Genomic DNA, 20,484 nt, shown 5'->3' with positions numbered 1-20,484 from the left:
CTGTTATCAAACCAGGAATGTTTCCCATTATAATGATAAACTGAGCAGATGCTGTGTTGTCACAGGAGCAGCAGAAATGTAACTGAGCAACAAACCCATGTAACATATGTCTTACTTCATCAGCATAGGTCACTCATGGCAGATAGCAAACTGCCTGAAAATAACAAGAAAGAATTGAATTAATTATCCAAAATGTTTCTTCATTGTTTGGCATTGATCCATAGTAATGTGCAGTATATAACAGTTCTATGAATCACAAAGAGGGGTTTACTGTAGAAACACAAAGGAAACATTTAAACATTTAAAAACAAAAATATCACATATATTTGACTTGTCATAGCAGGAAAAGGCAGAGGCGTACCTAATGATGTGGTTCTGTAGAAATGTCCATTGAAGTGTCTCATGTCGTGAGCTATCACACACAAAGCATGGGCCCTGCAGCCGACACACCTGAAGGAAACGCAGCAGTTAAGGTAATTAATTACAATTGCGGTTTTGCAGCTGTGGCATGACAGAATGTCAGCTGTAAAGAAAAAAAAGACAGATTGCCTGAATGCGTTAGCTGGATTGTCATTTGTGAAGCTGGCTAATTTGCTTCCTTTCCATACATGAGATGACAACATCACTCACATGTCTCTGCGTCAAGTTTGAGGCTACCAAGGACTTGCTTAGCCTAGCTTAGCATAAAAATTGAAAGCAACTTGAAAAAGAAGAAGAAGAAGATATACTTTGCTGATCCCCAAGTAGAAAATCAGTTTTTTCACTCTATTGTCATATACACATATACACATAGGGCTTAAATACACACACAAGCAAGGGTACCTAGCCAGGAGGCTAACTGGCACCTCTCCAGCTACCAGTCCATGCTCCATACTTGGTCTGTACAGGGATTTGAATAGATAGACAACCTTTTGGTTTCCAAGCCAAGTCCCTATGGACCAAGCTACTGCTGTAGTATGGGTTGCCAGATATGGTAACAAACCTGCAGCTAGGTCCTATTCCCAGGGTGTCAAAATGCACAACTCAGGCAGTGTCCCCAGCATCACTATAATGACCCCAGGGGCAGCCATTAGCAAACTCACTGGGCTTTAACCAACTCCAATGTAAACCCATCCATGTCATTATCAGACATTTACAGCAACAAATGTAGATTGAAGAGCACAAAAGTTAGGGAAGTTCCTAACAACTAATTTCCCTGAAGTTGAGACAAAAGTTTAAACTTAGAATAGTGGTGAAGTCTTATAGTAAGATAACACTCAGATAACAGTCAAAATTGAGCAAAAGGTTGGTAAACATTGTTAAAAATGAGCCATTTGAAATCATTAACCATATTTTTTATAACCAAATTGTATTTTAAATGCTGCTACAATGTGTGGCATTTTGCACCATGCATTATGAACATGAAACATTTTACTACAAAACATGGCAACAATTCTCAAAATGAAAGTGAACAAATGAACTTTTTTTACTGTGTATTTAACATCCAAACTCATCTCTATTCAAAAACACACACTCCAACTAGTAATTCTGGTACTGACAAGCCCATTTAGGGTGGGTGGGAGGGTGTGAAATGGTGTTCATGTCTGGTGTGAAACTAGAAGCCAACGTTGAGTTACGTAGTCACGTTCTAACACTGGTCAAGTAGTTTTGTTGCCTAAACCTAATGCTGACTCTCCTTATGCCTGATTTATGGTCCTGCGTTAAATCAACGATGTCACTACGTCGTAGGGTATGTGGCTACGCAGAAGGCTCGCCATAGCCCCCAGCATAGCATGACTTGCACCTCCCCAAAAATGTAACTACACGTCACAGACCCACAGACCCAGCACAGAGGAACGCAGCCTCCTACCGCTCTGGCGGTGAATTGCACGGCAACGAAATGGACTGACGGAGAAGTTCGAAGGGTTCATGACGGCATCACGGCAACGATGTAGGTACATCGTAGGTACGCCGCAGTACCATAAATCAGGCTTAAGTCACACAAATCTACTCACGTGACTTACTGCTGACCCCAACTGCATCAAGATCTGCTGACCCCCTGCATCGAGATACAACACAAAAGGCAGTCCCCAGCGTCATTTTAATAATGCCGGAAGCTTCAAGTGTCAAAATATGACAAGAAGGCATGAGATCGCGTTGCAAACCTTGCAACATCACTGTGATGACAAAGCTCTAGGAAGCTGTGCATGTTTGCGCCCTGCTGTTGAGAGTTAAAAATCTGTTACACCCCATAACTCCCCCTAGAAACACAAATTATAATTTCTATATTTCCTTTTGGGTGTGGTTTAATTAAACAAGATATCACATGTTAATTTGAGCTGTTGAGGTCGTTGGCAAGTGTATTTATTATTTTGGACGGAGCCAGGCTAGCTATTCCTCCTGCTTTCTGTCTTTAGACTAAGCTGGACTCCTTTTAACTGACATCATGAAATTAAGATCAATCATCTAATCTGATTTTTGAGAAGAAAATTATTTAGTTTCTCAAAAATGGTGAACACCTCCTGAAGTGATTTATAAAAGCTTGAAAGCAAGAAAATGAGGTGAACATGCACTTTGTACAGTCATTCACACTGGCCTCACACACACACACTTGCACGCACACACAAAGTTGTGGCTTTGATCCTGAGAATGACAACTTCAGCAAACAGAAAAGCTGACATTTTTGTTTCCTTGTTTCTTATGAATGACCTCTGGTGCACAACACAGTCTAAAACTTGCCTCTCTCAGATTTTTCTTTGTTTCCCCAAACTTTTATTCTGCCAGTGAAAAATAAACTCGAGCTGAACGGTGGTCTGGGAAGGGGGAGGATTTGCTAAAAGATGCTATTGATCTCTTTATTCCTGAAATAATTTGTATGGCTTGGCAACCGCAGCATCATCCCTTATCAACGTCTGCCAAAAGCCAGGCAGTGGCCTCCCGGGTGTAAAAGCTCTGAGAAATAATGCTTCTCATCACCAGCAAGAATGGCAGAAGAGGAGAAATGAAAAGGAAGAGTGGGGAGAGGTGGGGCGGAGGGGAAGGAGGAGGCATGAGTCGGATGATAGAGGCAAGAGGAGGCTAAGACAACACAGAGACTGAGTCAAACTTTTGAGATCCACAAGGGATAGCATGGTGGTGAGGGTGATGATGTGTACCACTGAGGAAGATGTATCCAGGCCTGTAGGAGTAAATGTGAAAAGCTAAGTTCAAAGTACAGACGTTGTTTACCTGACCTGAGGCCTGAGTAATCAGCTCCTATCCTACCAGCTCCTAGTCCACCACCTATCCTGACTTCCTACTATTTGGGAATACCATCTTGTTTGACCCTTAAGGGCCTTAAGATATCCTTGAATATTTTGAAATTCTGATGCATTTTATTCTCCTGTGATGCATTTTCGATGTTTTTCTCTGTGAAATTAAAGCACATTTTGTTAGATGATAATATTTTCTGCATTTGTGTGAACCTGCGATTTGTTTTTAACAATACTACTGGTTCTGGTTTTCAATTAAATTTCTGTTTGAGCTTGTGTACAGAATAGTAAAAACCCTATGGTTAAGATTTATCATCTTATTGTGAAGGGATTTTATGTTTTTATTTTGAAGTATGTTAATACATGATAAAACTGTCGGCATTTCTAAGACACTAATCCTCCATAAACTGTCTGAATATGCAGATCTTCTCAAAACATTTCTATTAATTCCAACAAAACTTACATTTTGATTCAATAATCCCTACATAAATGAAGTTCTGTCATCAATGAAAGTGTTCAGAGTGTGTGAATCTAAAACAACGTTAATTAAAACTGCTTCCCTGAGCTCAATTATGGCGTAGATTAAATTTCTCCATTCTGTTTGTGTCTTTTTTGTTTAATGTATGCTAACACAAATCATGTTTATCAGTATTTGAAAAAGGATCTGTGAATAACATAATACCCGTCCACTGAAAAACAACATGAGAGAGTGGAGAAGATGGAGCATTCACAGACAGATGAAATAATACATGGCCCCTCAGTGCAGTACATCACAGAGAGCCGGCCGGCTTCAACATTCCTGTCTCACCAAATGCTAACATCCCCATATCAGCATTCCTGAGGTGAAAAGTTGTGTATAAATCAGCTTATCTTTGAAGTCTATTCTCCTGATTCACAGTGGTTTAACTGCGCCTGTCTCTTCTCAGGTAGAAGCCGGTGGTGGAAGACAATGGGGGCTTCTTTTCACTGCAGATGTTGACAGTGCACTGTCTTTGTATAAAGTGCAAAGTGTGCTGGAGTTTAGACCGGTTCAGATCTGCACATTCGCACAGAGAATTTAATATGTACCACTAATCAATGTTGACCATTCGTGACAGATAACAGAAGTCACACAGCCAGAAACCAGACAATGGCAGATATGTGACCTGGAATGTGACATCTGGACTACAAGATAGTGAGCCATGACAGCAGCCTTAGAGCCACTGTAGCAAGATAGTGATTCCACCAGATGTCACATGGGTTACAATTCAGCCTGGTATCAAAGACATACCTAAAATAAACACGACATCTTAACACCGCATTGCATAGTGATACATAATGTGTTAAAACTACTTGGAGGTGTTGTGTTGACTGTTTCCCCTTAATGAAACCTGAACCGAACCTTTGGCCCTATAGCTCTAACCACAGAGGAGCTACATATTTCAATACAACACCAGCACCATGAAAACTATAATGCCTCTGGAAACCTTTTTCTTGATGGACACACAAATTTCCAGGACAGCATTACCTTTTAAAGTCCCCCTTTCAGTCAAAAATGTGTTTTTCTTCTTTTTATGTCCCCTAAAATATCTGACCCTGACTAGACTGACTTGTATTTGTGCTGAATTTGTCATTAGAGGGGTGTTTTCACGTTCCTTTACTGAAGCAGGGCGAAGTCTGCACACTAGGGTTGCAGCAGTATACTGGTTTTAAGGCAGTGTTTCCCACAGGATTTTGGGAAACTATGGCCGGGTGGGGGGGGTTGAAATGAATTTGTATACAAAATGTACAGAAAGGTAAAATCATCAAGTTTTGAAAAAGTATTGCAATTTAATTTTGTCTTTAATGTTATTATCTTACATTAACTTTGTAATATGATTATCTTATATAATGTTATTACTATCCTAAAACATTCTCCAGGTCCTCTGTAACTCTGCAGGACTTATTTCCACCCTGCCCAGCTGCGGTACCGTGGCGAACAGTCCCTAACTGCGGGGAGAACGGAGCAGGCTTCCCCGGAGGTCCACCGCTTTTCCCGGTCCCTCTTCTCCACACTTTGGGCTCTAGTTTCGCAGACTGGGCGAGGCGGGGGCGCAGCACACCAGCGCTTCGCCAACTGGGTGTGGCCAGGCGGATTTTGCAAGTTTGGCACACCGTGCGCGCTGGCGCAGCTACTCGTCTGTCCCACCTCCATCCCTCCTACCTCATTAGTTTGCAGCTGTGTTGATCAAATCAGGTTGGGTTTCCACTACGCGTGCCAAACGGTGCCAATCCCCTTTGATCTGACATCAGATGTGACGGGACAGTCGATATAGCAGGGCTTGACGCTAACTTTTTTCCCAAGGAGCACATGTGCTCCTAAGTTGAAAAAGTAAGGAGCGCACAAAGAACTTTAGGGGCACAATGTAAATTGATCAAATAATGTATTTTCCGTAATAAACATGATGCAAATAGACATTTACAAGCAAAATTATTTAATGAATTTTAAATAATTTTGCAGAATATGTGTCCATTCCTTGATTATCCAATAAATTCCTTTAATCCGTAAAGGTTAGCCAGTCAAAATAATCAAAATGGTTCTTCATAATTAATCCAAGTTGTGATTATTGTTTTAACGGGATAGTGTTGTGTGGTTGGTATGTCAGGTGCCTCAATCCCAGGTGCCAGAAAAGGAGTGTCATAAGGAGCTAAATCAAATGTGTGATCCATAATTGATATGTTATTCAAAGCCTAATTTTCATACAAGTAATGTTCATACTGGTTTAAGTAAACAATTTGTATCTCACTTTGCTGAGCAGCAGTTTTGTGTGAAAGGTCCCATACAGACGCCTGTCTTATGAGTTCAGTGATTTAAGCAAATAAAAACCCGGGCTAATATAAAATGAAAATAATAAAAGATGCTAACTGTATTTAGTATTCTGATATGTATGCCAGTCGCCAGTTCTGGTGTACAACAGACTCCCAGTGAGTCTGACTGAGGTTTAAACATGTATGGCTGAATCTCTCCAGTGATTCCTCTGATGCTACCGTTAGCCATCCTGAGCTTTCAACAGTCAACCTAGCCAAGCCGCACTGGACAAAATGGACACAAGCAAATTTCTCAATGATGGAGAAAAAGTATATCTGTTTTAAGCCTGTCTTTTTTAAACTATTATGTGGTTAAACTATTAGAACCACCACAGCAGGTACAATCAACACTTCTGTCAGACCACCAACAACAACAGTCACAACTCACCTATGCGGTGTCATTGGAATTCTCTCATATTTTGGCAAACGTCCAGGCGATTTAAATCCAGTAAAACATTTAGTCCAGACACAGGATAACATCCATAATTGTCCACAGACTGCCGTTGCATCGTTTCAAATACTGTCATTTTCCATAGGTATTGTAGTATTGCCAGTTGGCATGTAATCATTGCAGGTAGCTCCGTATCAAAATGGCCGCCACACTCGAACTTTTTTAACTGACACCGAACTTGACCCAACGGACGTTTCCCGGCGCTTCCATGTCCCGCCCACAGCCTAGACCAGCCATCCAGAACACGTGTTGAAAGGAAGACCCCGCCCTCTGTTTCTGTAGAAAGAGCCAGCCAATAGCAAGTGACTGTGCCGATGAGTGACGCATTTTAGAGCCAATGGTATTCTGAACATGGCGATATGCGGCCATGCAGCTTTTTTTTTTTTAAAAAATAAATTATATTCATTATAAATATAAATACACAACAAACAGATGGTTCTTTTATTGGGAAAAATAGTCTTTCTTAATAATTTAGATTTTCAAAAAGTCTTTTTATATTTAATAATGTCCTAAATAGACATTTCTGTCCTTGTAGATTAGTTTTTCACTCAATCACACAGTCAGTGCATAGCTTTGACTCCGTTTGTGTCTACAAAATTTGTGTCTACAAAAAAACTGCTTAAAATATTTATTTTATGTGGTATTGTTATCTACTTTGAATTTAGACTAGGTAAGGCTTCGTGGTATGGTCCCAATGAGCCTCATTTAAGAAAAAACATACATCACAAAACTGGGCGTAAGGTCATTTCCACACAAAGCTCAGCATTTATCAATGCTGACATGAATGGAGGCTACGATCAAATCTCACGTCACGTCTAAATAAGTAATGAAAGAGGTGGAGACTTGTTATTAGGTCGTATTCTGACTGACATCTAAGTATTTGCAGTCACATATTAGTCACTTAAAAATGTATAGTCGCCACCAGTCATGCTTAGCTCTATCTGAAAATTTTTTTGTCTTTTTTTTAAACACTGACAAATCTAGAAAGTTTATACCATTTATCATTAAACATAATTAAAAAGAATTAAATAAACCCAGGGACAGTGTAATCAAGATGATAACATTTTTACCAGTTTCCAGCTCTGACACACGTCACCCGCCACCTGTTATTCCCAAAATAGAAGCAGACATAATACCTGCAGCCTCACGCACCTTGGTGTGGGTCGATCATAAGCTTTTATATGAACATAATAATAATATATATAATATATAGGCTACATTATTACTATATGTAGGCCATAGGTCAGTGCATATCATGGATGTGTAAATTAAATATCCTACTCGAGGTCGATTGTCTACTGCGACACTGTTGACCGCAGCAGTGTTTTCTTTCCATACTGTGTTTTTCCGACTTCCTTTGATGCAACTTTTCAAGCTGCCAAACAGAACCAGCTGGTTAAACTGAACCTGGGACATCAGTGTTTCCATTTCTAGGTTAGAGACGTTTCTCTTCTTAGCCGTATTACATCTCTCCATGTAGTAGGACCATGTACTAGGAGCGAGGCCTCTAAACCCAGAACATATAATAACTTCCAGCAATTTTTATCTGCCAACATATGTTTTCAAAAAAGCATTTAGCCAGAAATTAAAACCTTCTACTTCAGTATGTTCAAACTTCTATTTTTCAATGCCATCAGCACACAGTGAATCTGACTGTCAGGGTAAAAACATTAAAGTATTTAACTTTAAAAAGAGACCATATACGTGCATGTACATGTACACAAGTAGTTCAAGAACAACTTTCTGTTTATTTCCGGTATGCCTTAGGTTGGAGTTTGAGATGAATTTTACAGATATGTTAAGAGAATAAAGAGCGAGAAAGTTTGCATAGGTTGGAAGGGTGTGGTTTTGAATGGGTCAAGCAAACACAGGACTTTCACTGGCAGACCGCTGATCATGTTCAGTGTGAAACAAAACAACGCACATACTTTACGTAATAACATTAATTTATGTGATGTGTTTATGTTATGTCATATTACAACACAGGCAATTTAAGTCCCATAATAAACCTAACAAAGTTTTTTTCCCTCTGAACCTAAACAAACTGACTATTTCACGGCGTTACCTGTGATTTACTTTCCACTGGTGTTGTTTTTGTGGTGCAGGCATGTAATTTTAACACATTACTTTTCACCACCACCTAATGCGGTGTCAAGATGTCATGGTCATTTCACATTTCTGTGAGATCAGGCTGTGTAATTTGGGCACACATGCTCGGGAAAGCTAAAGATGAAACAGCTTTTTGAGGGCATCTTGAGATTTATATTATTTCTGCCTGAAAGATGATATTTTGCCGGAGCATAATGCAGGGAGAGACTGAAAAGAAGCTATAACAAAGAGGCAAAAGAAAGGAAGTGATGCATACTCTGTAGCAATCTGTTGTGAAACGCTTTGCACATTCAGACTTTGGAAAATGAAATCAATTCTCAGCATTCAGGCAGGAGTTCAGAGTATCAGGCCCATGAAATAAAAAGAATGCAAATATTTGAGCTTTTATTGTCCCTTTCTGTTGTGACATGAAAGGACATTTGTGCTATTGTTTGCTGGTAAATACTACAGTCAGGGCCGCTACAGTAAGCGAGAGGTGTGAGAAAGCAAATTATGTATTACTGGATGTTGTCAGTGTGTCACCAATGTGCTGCAGTTTATAGCTCATCATGACGGCCCCGCCTAAACACACTGACCTTTGTGTGTTCCTGTTAAATTGACTTTCGTTAAAGGGCAGTGCTCCTCAGCTAAATGTCACCACTGGATTGTCCCTCTTGTCTGTCCCTTGTTGAGCAAGAGCAGTCCTTCCATCTGCTAACTCTTCCATGTGGTTTGACAAAACCTCCCTCTAGACAAATGCAGCGAGCGTCTTGGAGTTCCCAGAGTCTGGCACAGTACAGTTGCAAGATATGAAAGCTAAAATTCATTTGCTGCCACACATAACTCATCATGTTATGAATACAGAGCGACTGTTCATACGTCTGTATAGGAATATCTGCATGTTAACTTTGGCTCCTCGCTGCTTGTACCTCCGACAAGACAAACCGGGGTTGACGTTATTATTGGAACAATAATTTAAATTTTTAGAAGTCTGCCATACCGCTGTGCAGGGTTGTGATTTGATTTATGATAAATCTTTAAAACCTTTCCCCAGGTGGTGCAGTGTGAGACAGACTGATGCAAATAGAGTGGGACATTAATTGGTAGGAGTCTGGAAAGAGAGTAAAGGACACAGGGAAAAAAAAAGATTAAACAAAGGATTAACTGAATGAACGTTACTTTAAAGGACCCAAGTTTCAACAGTCTGCATTTATCAATGATGTGCATCTAACAGGGAATATTGGATATGAAAGTCTGCGACTGAAAACTGCAGAATTCATCAATACAATGTACCGCATGAGTTTATATCCCTCAATTATATGACCAGAATAACATCACATAGCGCCACACTAATTGACAATATACTGTATTGACTGATGTTATTGATAGAAGTATAGTGGGTGGACTACTCATAAGTCATGTACGTGATCATTGACTTGTTTTTGCAATTCTCCGGAGCTGTATTAAAACCATATTGAAGTTAAAACATATAATAGCAATAAGACGTAAGACACAAGCTGCAAATAATTCTTCTAAAGAAGGCTTGATGAAACCAAATTGAAAAAAGGTCTATGTGGACGATGCAGATGAAGCGTATGAGACATTTTTTCAATAATAACTGCTCCTTATGATAAACAATTATCTTAAGTAAAAAAAAATGAGTGCAACAGAAATGAGTTGAACAGCCTTGGTTAAGTAAAGTAACACAGACTGCATCTAAAAAAGTACAACATAATGAATTTGTAAAGCAAAGAACAAAAGAAGCTCATACAATATAGAAACAAACTGTCAAGTAACTACAAGTATGAGCTGCAGCAAAGGGGGTTATTATCATAAATTATTGGAGGATAACAGAAATAATATTAGAAATACATGAAGGGTATTGAATGAAATTATTGAAAAGGGAACTGGAAAAAAGGGTTAGCTGGCTAATGTCCTGGTGTGATGGCCGAGGCCACAGTCACTGAATTCACATCATTACCACATGGTCAGTCACTTAATATGACATAAAACACAATCAGTTATTTGGTTTAGATTGACGATGACAATGCACCTTTTCCTAGTTTACATTGTTTCTCATATCAGTAACTGGTTTAATGAAGTTATATTGATTCATTTCTCTTTGCCTTTTCAGTTACCTAGCTGCTGAGTTCTCCTTCCTGGTCTGCCAAAAGTTGGGGCTGAGGGTGGAGCCTGTTTTTCTGCAGAGGCCCGAGCAAAGGACCATACCAAGAGCTCTGACACTTTGGGGAGGATCAGGGTTTCCTTGTGGTGGATCTTAGTTAGTGTCTATATTGTCCTCCCCTGTGTGTGTCAGTTGGTTTGATCAGCCAGTATCTAGATTTCCCTAATGTTGTGTCCACGTCAAACCCAACGCGAATTTTTGCGTCTTGTTACTCGCAAGGGTTTGAACGCAAGAATATTTTGTGTTGACTCACTTCATATTTGTAAATAACTCGTGTCATACGCACATGAAATCATTGAATCGATGAATGAACTTCCACTGGTGGGATGGCGTCATATGTCCCCAGAAGATCTGAATGCTGATTGGCTATCGTGGTGCATATTGGTCGTTAAAACTCAGATTTTACAACTGAATAAGCGTAGTAAATTTAACATTTTGTTTATCTATTTTAAGGACCCAGTTACTTTGTTAATTAAGTTGCCTTCATTTTTGTGTGAAAAATTTAATGGGAAAATAAACTGTTAACCTTTAAACCTTCTCTCTTGTTCTTTGACTTCTTGGGCCTCTTAATGTTGAACCAGATTTAGCTATGGCCATCATTACACTGAGCAGTACAGATGGAGTTTTAATATTATTAATCTAAATACAGTTTCTCTGATTTTAAGTGGAACTGCTGAAAAATAAATTGTTGACATTGTCAACAAAAAAGAAGAAGACATTTACAGAGTGGAATGGAGTTGACATGTCTCTGGTTAAACATACAGTATTACTGAACGTGTGGTGAAACCACTAACACATGTTTGTAATCAGACTTTACAAGCTGATATATTTTCTAGTTTGGGGTTCCACAAGGCTCAGTACTGGGCGCATTAGTTTTGATTTTGTATAATATAGTTTGTGGAGTGTCTAGAATTAAGATATATTTTATTTGACTAATTTGATGATACCAGTTAATGTTGATGTGGTAATTATTTGAAACAACTTTGGATACAATAGAAAAGGAACTGAATTTCTAAAGATAGTGAAATTTTAGGGCGGCACGGTGGTGTGGTGGTTAGCACTCTCGCCTCACAGCAAGAGGGTTGCCGGTTCGATCCCGGGCGTGGGAGCCCTGTGTGGAGTTTGCATGTTCTCCCCGTGTCAGCGTGGGTTCTCTCCGGGCACTCCGGCTTCCTCCCACAGTCCAAAGACATGCAGATTGGGGACTAGGTTAATTGGTGACTCTAAATTGTCCATAGGTGTGAATGTGAGCGTGAATGGTTGTTTGTCTCTATGTGTCAGCCCTGCGATAGTCTGGCGACCTGTCCAGGGTGTACCCTGCCTCTCGCCCGATGTAGCTGGGATAGGCTCCAGCCCCCCCGCGACCCTCAAGAGGATGAAGCGGTTAGAAGATGAATGAGTGAGTGAAATTTTAATGAACTATGGCGATGACTAAATTCATAATTTTTGAGAATCGAGAAACAAATGCACAAAGCAAGCTCATTATTAATGAGATTGAAATCAAAAGAGTGTCTGAAATTAGTTTTTTGGGAGAGATAACAGACGATAAATTGTGCCAGAAACCACATAAAAATTATATTAAGCAAAAAATTTAAAGTCAATTGCAATGCTGTATAAAATTAAGGACTTTTTTTTAACCCAAGTTTCATTATATTCCTTATAGGTGGCATATAATTGAACACATAACTTACTGTGTGTAGGTTTGGGGTCATATATACAAAACACATACAAATCTAATTTTTATAATTCAAACGAGAGCCTTAAAAATTGTAAACAAAAGTACTTGCCATAAACAAACAATTCACTGTCAAAATCTAAATATGTGGACAACTTCAAAATGACTCAAATAAAATTAAAAATCTATAATTACCTAAAGTGTCCAAATGTTATTTAAAATAAGAGAAAGTCAATATGATTTGAGAGCAGTTTAAATATTTAGGAAAAATTAATAGAAACATTATAAAATATTTTTAAAAATTATTGTATTTCAGTTAAAGGGGTGGATTTGTGACAGCTGTGGGAATCAAAAACATAGTGCACTTAGTACATTTCAAAAAGAGTTTAAGATTGTTTATTAAACAAATTAAACAAAAATGTCAAATATACTGTAATGAACTCTGTTGAATTGTAAAAATGATGAGCATAATAAGCTGTAGCTTATGTCTACACGTGTTTCAGACTGCAAAAATATTTATGTTGTATGATTACGCTGGATTATGTGGTATCTGAGTAATTGCTTTTCTGTTATTCTCTCTATATTTAGTTAGTTTATTGCCCTATTGTTTCCATTATTAATTGCAGATGGAAATAACTTTCAATTTTAAATACATTTTAATTTCAAATGTAAAAATAAAAAGGAGGTAAAAATAAATCAGACATGAGGCATAAACTCTTACTTGCTCTAACTGTGACACCTACTACGGGTCCCAACATGACACTTAAGTTTTGATTAGCGTGCTTATTTTCACATTAATTATCAGGCTGACGCTCCCCATCCTCATCCTCAGCATAACCACGATCATCAATTCAATTCGACAGTCAAACAATGGGAGCAGGTGCCGCTGAGCTTGCAGAGCTGCCAACGTTCTTCCCTGCTTTGGGTACCTGTGTGCAGGACCACCTGAGCCCACTCTGTTTTAAAGGATGGCAATATAAACCATCTTTAGAGACGTGACAAAGTGACCTCATCTTAACCCCCTGTGTGTCTTCTATACTACATAAACAACTGCAGGGCTGAATGACTGAACCAATATGCCTGCTGGAAGAAATGTCTTTAAAATAAAGGCTTTTTTGTGTATATTAACAAGGAAAACACATTATAATAAATCCCTGAAGCACACAATACATACTCATACAATAGTAATCCCTCTCAATCATCACTTATGACTCACTCAAAGTGTGTGGCAGCATATATATCTGCAGGGACCCTGTCCTCTGCCTGTATTTTTAAAATTTCTCTTCTTATTTTGCTGTGCTTGGGACATCTCAGGGCACAGTGCGCAGGTGAGTTTGACAGTGACCAGGTGCCAGACTGTATGCAGCATATCACGCATCCAAGAGAAGGCTACAGAAATTGTGGACACAGCACTGAGAAAATGAAAATTATTGCGAGGTGAAACACAGAGCAGACAAAGCTGGAGTTGGCTTTTACTTTCGCTGGCGATACATTTTACAAACAGTGGCTGACAGTTTCTGCAAAATAGTCCTTTAAGCATCTGGGGCCATATTCACAAACAAACACTCTCAGAGAGCTCCTAACTTGGGAGTGATTTAGGAAAGTTCTCAGAGCAACTCTGAGCAAGGAAGGGACAGAAACGTTTACCTTAGTGAGGAGGTGTGGTGGACACTGTTGCTAGGTATGATACTTTATTTTAACAGATGTGACTGGTTGTCACAGACACACTCTTTAGTGGACACCCAGTGGAAATGAAATGAACTGCTGACTGTGAAAGTGTTGTTACTGTTGATGGAAGGTCGAGGCAGACTCAAGTCATCACTGCTGCACTGTTGTATTTTTCCAGTTTTCCAAATATCTCAGTGTTGTGATCATTTTGTTTCTGGCATTTTAGCTTCATTACAATGGGCGGGAAATGTGTGCATATCCCTAATGAGATCAACCACAAACATTATTCCTGCATGATCTAATCTGTAGCACTTCATTTCCTCACTGTCATTCATTGTTTAGAGAATATTTCTCTGACCTCTTTGTGTTTCCGCCATTTTCTCCTCTGATTAAGAAACTCTAAAGCCTCTTTAAAGGCCTCCTCCCTGCTCTGAACAATTTTTCACCTTAGGAGCCTTTTTAAGGTCTAAGATGCTCTGTGAATAACTTTTATCTTTACAAGGACCTAGTCTTAACTTTAAGGGGAAATTCTTAGAAAACATCATAATCCTAAGAATTTTCTAAGAATTACATCACTAGGAGCAACTCTTTGTACGAGGGAGCTTTGTGAATATGCCCCTAGAGGTGTTTTTTTCAGGGCTGACTCTGATACCAATTATTAGTGATCAAGGTGACCGATATTTGGAATCGAAGGAAGTAAAAATGAAAATCTTCCTGTAAAAATTTAGAATACAACTCCATAACTCCAGCACAAAACTTTGTTTAAATGTCTTTGAGCATCCTATATTTAAATAAATGGTGCAAAAGAGAACTTTTCAAAATGATCTTAAAAAAAGAGCCATTGCTCTTCCATCTTCTTTACATGTATTACAGCCTGCCTTTCCTGGTGTTGGTATGTTATACTCTCTGCAATTACACCTCTGAAACACAAGTTGGCAGTGGGTTTCCATGTGTTACTGACTCACCCTTTTCCAACTTTAAGATGGGTAACCTGTTAGGATGTGACGTGTACTTCATTGTATATAAGGAGGGAAGCAGCTCTCAGTGTGTCATGACGAAGACAACAGGCGACAACAAATGATGATAGCAGTAGAATCAAGTGTCTGGATGAGCTCATTGCTGCTGTTCAACCTCAAGAGAATGGCATGTTTGTTGTTTAGTGGTGAAGACTGCAATAAAACCATTGTTGTGAACAGCACCTGAACGCCTCACCATCCTTCCTTCTGCAGAGTGGTCCGGACTGCTAGAAGCTAGTTACCAGCTAATAATGGCTAGCCTTTAAAAAGGCCCGAAGGAGGCCAGCAATGATCATGTCCATCCGACATATAAGCAGTGATAACCATATTTTATTTTGAACAAAAAAAAAGCTAGCATTATTTATTTAAACAACAAAATTTAAATAAACAAATAAACCGCTACGGAATGTGTTGATGAGTAAAGCAAATCTGGGGATGGCTGAGTCACCAGGCCTTTTCAGGGGCTCAGCTATTTCTGTATTACAGCTAACCTGACAGATGTAAGTCTGATATTCACTCTCCTTTTTGCTTTGTTTTGGTCTCTACCAGTTCCTCCAGGAAATGTCAGTCACAGCGTTAATTGGCTAGTTGCTAACTTTGTCTCTTTGTCATATAGTGATAAGCAGGTAGTGTGCTCGTGCTAAAAATAGCATCCTGCTGCAGAAACAGGGTTAATGAGTGCATAAAGACTGAACTAAAACTATAAAATTGTGGGCTATCAAAACAAAACAATGAGCTGAAAGTTACTAAAATGCTCCAGATGGGAAGTGTAGAGGTGGATAATGATTATAACGCAAAGTCACATTACATGTTGTTGATTTAGAATATTGATTAGTGCAGCTTTAAAAAATATGGGGGGAAAAGTAAAAAAAAATGACTTTAAAGCTCTGGTGAGAAATTTCTTTTGTCTTTCTTGTTCTTTTTGAAACAGCACTGAATATGGGCTTAGACATAACATCACATTGGGCATACAGATAACCCAGCTCAAACTGAAATTCATATTCAATCATCCCTCCCCCAAAACCTCCGGGAATTCATTCAGTAAACCCTCCTAGTGATGCCATGGTGCAGGCAGTGAATTTTAAGAAAGACCTGAGCAGGAAGACAGATGGCTGAGGTGCTGAGACAGCTACATGCAGAGGCAAGGCAGAGATAATTCAGTGGTAAGCCACCCTCGCTGAAATACTGAGAGCGCCGTGTTTCCCTCCGTCGAGAAGTTGAGAAGCGGCTCCTTCCATAAAGTGCCTCATCTCATGACCAACACACACACACACTCGCACGCTCGCACAGTGCCATTAGCAGTAGCTGGTCTATGAGACAGAGCAAACACTCCCACTTTTAATATTTAATAATGGCAAACATAGTCTCGCTGCGAGTGCCTGTAAATACATACACACAAATGGGTGTGGGAAAACATGCACTAAGCCAACAACTGGAGGTAATGTGAGCAGCAAGGAATATTTTTCAAGGTGCTGTGGAATGGAAGAAAAACAATGTCCTGAAAAATGGCTCTGGTGTACAAGTACAAAAGAAAAAAAACTACATGACAACTTCTTTATTTTAGCACTGCTCACTTTTTGTGGGGTTTAACAAATTGGAGCAAAAATGCTCAGATGGGCACACATACACACACACACACACACACACACACACACACACACACACACACACACACACACACATTCTTATGGCTTTTCCATTATAAACTTGTACACCATGTAAGAAAAACACATTTCCTGTTGATGCTATATTGATACTGTGTGTGTGTACGGATGGATTACTGAACAGGCCTACTGGGCAGGGGCCCAATAGTGTTTGCCCTCCGGACTTCCCCTGCAAAATGTTGCTCAAATTAAGAAGTACCAACCAGGCGGAGGCACAAAAAGACCACTGAGAGATGCAAAGAGACATAAAACAACAAAAAAAGGACCTATAATTACCTATAAGAGACACGACTAACTATAAAAAAGACTCACAAAACCACTTAACAAACAAGACACAAAATCCCCTTAACGAGACACAAAATAACTACAAAAATGGGTGCAAAAACCAAAAAAAGCATAAAATTACCCCCAAAAAGAGACAAAACCACTACATAAGAGACACAACATGACCGAAAAGAGACACAAAACTACCTAAAAAAAAATGAATAAAGACACAAAACAACAAAAAAAGACACAAAATTACCTCAAAGAGACACATACACTAAAAAAGGGACAAAACAACCATAAAGAGATGCAAAATACCTCCAAAAAACAAAGAAGGCCTCAAAACAAAGAAAAAGGACACAAAACAGCTAGAAAGAGACAGAAAAAATAAAAAAATACATAAAATTACCCCAAAGAAACCAAAACAAAAAAATACAGAGAAACCAAACTACCTTAAAGTACCTCAAGAGACACAACACAACTCCAAAGAGTCAAAAAATAACTACAAAAAGGGTAAACCAACCAAAAAGAGACAAAAAAACAACCAAAAAACCCAACAAAATTAAGATTTAAAGAATAACTACAATAGCAAAACAACAACAAAAAAACACAAAACTGAAAAAAACTAAAAATTACCTCAAAGAGACACAAAGCAGCCAAGAAGATACAAAATATCTTCAGAATGGGGCAAAACAGCCAAAAAGAGACACACAATTACCTCAGAGAGATACAAAATGACTACAGGTACAAAATAACAAAAAGGGGAAAAACAACCACAAAGAAACACAAAACTACCTAAAAAAAAAAGCCTCAAAAACAACCAAAAAAGACAAAAAACAATTACAAAGAGACACAAAATGACCAAAAAATACACAAAATTACCCGAAAGAAACACAAAGAAAGTACAAAAGGGGCACAATAACAAAATCCAACACAAAACTAGGTACTTTAAAAAAAGAACAATAAATTAACTCTTAAGAAAACAAAACAACCACAAAGGCACAAAAATAACTACAAAAAGGGGAAAACTGAGCAAAAGGAGACAAAATGACCCAACCCCCTCAAAAATTACCTTAAAGAGACACAAAGCAGCCAAAAAAGACACAAAATGACCACCAAATGGGGAAAAAAAACAGACACAGAGACACAGAAAGATGACAAAGAGACACAACACGACCAAAAAAGAGACATAAAACAACAAAAGCAAGACACAAAATTACCTCAAAAAGACACAAAATAACTGGAAAGAGACACAAAACTACCAACAAAAAAATGAAAAAGACTCAAAAACAACCAAAAAAGACACAAAACAACTACAAAAAGACACAAAATGACCAAAAAAGACACAAAATTACCCCAAAGAAACACAAAGACACTATGGGGCAAACCAACCTAAGACAGACACAAAATGTTGTGTGTGTGTGTGTGTGTGTGTGTGTGTGTGTGTGTGTGTGTGTGTGTGTGTGTGTTTGTGTGTGAGTGTCAGTGCATTTAGGTGCATGTGCATGAGCAGCAAGTGAGAGGAGGCTGGGGCAGAGCCATTAGTATCCAGGTCAGAGGCTATATTGTTGTGTTGTGCCTCATCCATCTCTCCCCGTACAGTGGGTGTATCAGGGGGCTGACCACAGAAGTGCTCGCCCATACATATCAGACACACAAACACACACACACACACACACACACACACACACACACACACACACACACACACAGTGCAGGCCTGAGCTATGTGGTGTGACAGTCAAACTCCAGAGGTACCATCTCTATTCCTCCTTCACCTCAGCTCGGATGCCGCAGAGCCTCGGCTTCCCTGTCCGATCGATAACATGAGAAATTGATAAAAAGTGGCCGTGATAAGGATGAATAGCTATGGATCCTCTTTTCTGTCCTCCTTACAAGTGAACCCAAAGTGGATATTAAGGCCGTATAGAGTGCTGTAACACTCTGTAACCCTGACACTGCACTGAATAGAAAAGAAAACACCTAAAAAGCCATTTAGTTTGGGGGTGTCAATCTGCCATGAAGAACAGTGAAGAATCAAGCTGCAGGGGTGTCATCATTCCTCTGTTTAGATTCTCCCTCTTTGTTGGTTTTCTTGGTTTGTCTTCCTAACTTTTGAGATAAAAAAAAGCAGCAGCACTTGTGTATCAGGCAGCCACAAACGCTCAGGTTCTCACAAACATTTCCAGTAAGGGATCAGAATCCGGTTAGAGTGCTAGCTGTGGTTTTTCCCACACACATCTATCCGGCTGTCTGTCTTCCACATTATGATTGCAGGCATCTCCGCTGCTGCAGACCAATTTGTCCCATCCTTTATCTTCCCCTCTCCTCCTCCCCTCTCTCGCCTTCCCTCTTGTTCTCATTTCTTTATATCTGTCCATCATGCTGTCTCTCATTGCACAATATTTGCCTGTCTCACCTGCGAGCATACAAGACATCAAAGAAGCGTTTTATAAATGTTTGCGGTGCTGCATCAGTAATATTGATTCAAACCCAGGGGATAGCATGAAGAAAATGTCCTCAAGTGCGAGTGTTTGTTAGACGGAGAAGGAGGAAGGATGTAAGTGTGTCCTCTACATAAAGGAAGTCTTCAGTCTATCCTGGTTTTATGTTTGAAAAACTGTTTAGAAATGACTGTTACGGGAAAATACAGCTGAATGTCTGTAACATAAAGATTATGATGGTGATTATGAATTTAAAGAAAATGGTTACCTTAAAGGGGACCTACTGTGCTCACTCTCAGGCTCATATTTGTATTTTGGGTTTCTGCCAGAACATGCTTTGATGTTCAAAAAGCACTCTATTGTCCTCATGGTGTGTGTGTTGTATATACCCTTATTCACACACAAAAGACAACCAAAAATGACAAAATTGCCCACTACAAAGAGACACAAAATGAGCTTAAAAAAAATACACAAAATTACCTCAAAGAAAAACAAAATAACTACAAAAAGGGATGCAATTACCAAAAAGACACGAAATGACAGAGAAAAAAGACATAAAAATTACTCCAAAGAGTCAAAGAACTAAAAAAGGAACACAATAACCAAAAAAGACACAAAACTACCTTAAAAAAAACCTCAAAGAGACACAAAACGGCTATGAATAGACACAAAATAGCAACAAAAAGGGCTAAACAACCAAAAATGATGACAAAGACACACAAAATTATCTCAAAGAGACAAAAAAGTAGCACAATAACCAAAAGAAAAAGATTCAAAGCTACCTAAAAACAACACAAAATGACCTCAAAGAGACACAAAACAACTGCAAAGAGAAACAAATCAGCCAAAAAGACACATAATGGGGACAAAACAACCAAAAAAGAACACAAAAAGACCACAACTAGACACAACACGGCCAAATAAGGAGAAAAAACTACTTTTAAAAAAGAAAAACAAAATAACTACAAACAAA

At 39.0% G+C, this 20,484-nt stretch overlaps 1 protein-coding gene across 1 annotated transcript in view; it reads right to left on the bottom strand.

Moving 5' to 3' along the window:
• Positions 1–6,663, bottom strand: part of LOC125897056 (neurexin-3b) — a 566,367-nt gene extending 559,704 nt beyond the window's left edge. Inside the window, exons 1-3 of the mRNA XM_049590088.1 lie at positions 6,445–6,663; positions 362–450; positions 116–154 (exon numbers count right to left, since the gene is read on the bottom strand). The gene's annotated coding sequence lies outside the window, so the exon portion shown is untranslated. The remainder of the gene's footprint in view (positions 1–115; positions 155–361; positions 451–6,444) is intronic.
• Positions 6,664–20,484: the final 13,821 nt, after the last annotated feature.

The sequence above is a fragment of the Epinephelus fuscoguttatus genome, linkage group LG11 (assembly GCF_011397635.1).
Source record: "Epinephelus fuscoguttatus linkage group LG11, E.fuscoguttatus.final_Chr_v1".
NCBI classification, from domain to species: domain Eukaryota; kingdom Metazoa; phylum Chordata; class Actinopteri; order Perciformes; family Serranidae; genus Epinephelus; species Epinephelus fuscoguttatus.
The sequence above is the reverse complement of the archived record's forward strand: the minus strand, read 5'-3'. Positions and strand labels throughout refer to the sequence as shown.